The following is a 2,447-nucleotide window of genomic DNA, read 5'->3' on the forward strand; positions in this document are numbered from 1 at the left end:
AAGGCTATGGTCAAGGTTGACCCCCAAGGAAATTTGGGGTACGCTGACCGGAGAGCTTCACAGCGCCGGGCCGTGCTGAGTGCAGTACCCACCCAGGCGGGGGTCCCCTTGTACCTGCAGGCAGAGGAAGACCCCGTTCTGGTGGGGGATCTGCCTTACAATGGATTCAGCTCTTTCCCCTCCTCCCTTTCCCAGCACTGTTAATTTGGGGGCAGGTTTCTCCCGCTGTAGGACATGAGAGGCAACTAGGAAAGGAAATCCACTAGCCTCTCCCTGCGGGAGGGCCATGGGCTGGGGAAGGACACGAACAGCACACAAGCAGTGAGGGGCTGTAACTCCAACCACACATCTGGCATGGAAAACGGGGGAAGAACAGCAGCACGTGGGGAAAAGCAGAGCAAAGAAAATTCCCACAGTTTTCACAGAGTGTTATTTTCAGCCTGGCCACGCAGAAAACAGATGGACAAGAGGTGACTGCTTCAGCCCACGCTGCTGAATAGAAAGGTTGTTCCAGCCCCGCTCCTTTGAGACGACTCGCTGTAAAAAGTTGTGATGAGCTTCTTGTTCCCTGGGTGTACGCTTGCAGTTCTCAAGGCAAGAGGCAGGCGAATGTCCAATGAAAGTCCTGCTCCTCGGCCGAGGTTTGGGATACCAGCTCTGGCCCCCTGCTGCAGCGAAGGCGGGAAAGAGGCGAAGCTGCAACTGCGATACTGTGAGGACCCTGGACGCTGCCAGGTGCTTTTAGCTCATACAGATGATAAATAATTGCAGTCCCCATGAAACTTCCACGTTGGAACTGGCCCCAGATGAAAAAAAAAGGTTGAACAAATCACCAGTGAGGAAAAAAAACCCCAAGCAAACCAATGCAAACCCCAGTGCCTCTATTTACAACTAAGTAATAAGTTTTTAAAGGATGTTTCACTATCTAAATCTAAAGGAAATACTTCTCCATAGGAATATTATTTTAATTGGGGAAAAAATACTTTTGTGACTTTTTAAAACAAGTTTCCATTTGATAAGTATAAAAAGTGTTACGACTTCTCAAGGCCCTGTACATACCTTAATATGGAGGTGTGCTTTTATCCTGAACAGTCAACGTAACTGCCAAGCCCACATTCACATGAAACCACGCAGCTGATGACTAGGATGCAAATACCAGCGCCGAAAGAACACCGTTTTTGTACCCTGCACCGTCAAGAACAGTGTTGGGTTGTGATTTGTTTTGTAAAGTTGAAGAAAAAACCTCAAACCTTAAGGATAAATGCCTCGCTAACATGCAATAGGATCCTGCGCAGAGCAGAACAGGTAAGAGGTCCGTACGGAAAAGCATTCCAAACCATCGGCTGCTTTTTACCTGCTTACTACAGGCGCTTAACAAAGTTTCACTCAGTGGTTGGGATTAGTTGTACAAATCAGTTTTGTGAAAGGACCAATGACATTAATAACAAACAGTCAGTGCATACTGGTAATAAGTAGCGCGCAACACTTGACAGAGAAGACAATACTAGGCCTACAGCAAACCCGTCCGTTGTTCCTGGGCGGTGCAGGAGCCTGCTCTCTTTCTAGAAGGGTGCTTCGCAGCCCACACTCCAAAGGCCATTTGCAAATTTTACCCGTGTCGTTCCTGTAATGAATCAGGCCATTTTATTTCCGCTGATATCATGGTTATGATCATCTATGGCTGTCAGTGCAGGTGCAAAGAGAGTGCGGGGTTGAAAAAAGCAGGATCTCAAGCAGTTTTAAAATGTAGTTGTGAAGTTGTAGCTTAGCTGGTAAGACAAGTCTCCTCCCTTGATGACAGCGCAGATTCTCTTCCATCTCTATACCACAAAAAGTTATACTCGATGCGCTCGTTTCTCCACAGTGGACAACGCTGGGTAGTGGTACTTGGTATTAGGTCAGCTCTAATAGTTTATTCTCCAAACTCACATGTTAAAGAAAATCTACTAAGACGTCCTGATGAGTGGGGACCTTTCATCTTCAGTACTCTGAGAGAAAAAAAAAAAAAAAAAAAAAAAAAAAGAAATAGCACACAGCAAAGTTAAACAGGGCACGTTAGAGAGCTTCCACAGTGGGGAAGCTGGATTGCTGGGACTCCAAACAGGAAAGGAAAAAGCTCTTGGCTTCTACTTCTAAGAACAATTTCCTGTAAGAGAACCAGCACTGCACTAAAAAGCACCAGAGGGTGGGTGGCGGCTTGGGCAGGGACCTCGGGCTCACTGTAGCACCTCAGAGATGAGGGAGGACCTTAACCACACTGGTGGGAGGGGGATCACAGGGAGAGCTACAACTAGCTGAATTACTTCTGCTTGCAGAAAAAGCAACAAAAGCAAGGTAGAGAATACACGGAATTTAGGTGTCCCTTTGTCATTTTAATCCCTGTGCAGTGTTCAAGAGCATCCAAGAGAGGTGGTATGAAGGTATACATGTAGGGAGGGGCAGGACGG

This window comes from Egretta garzetta, unplaced genomic scaffold (genome assembly GCF_000687185.1).
Source record: "Egretta garzetta isolate BGI_Z169 unplaced genomic scaffold, ASM68718v1 scaffold77, whole genome shotgun sequence".
Classification (NCBI taxonomy): Eukaryota; Metazoa; Chordata; class Aves; order Pelecaniformes; family Ardeidae; genus Egretta; species Egretta garzetta.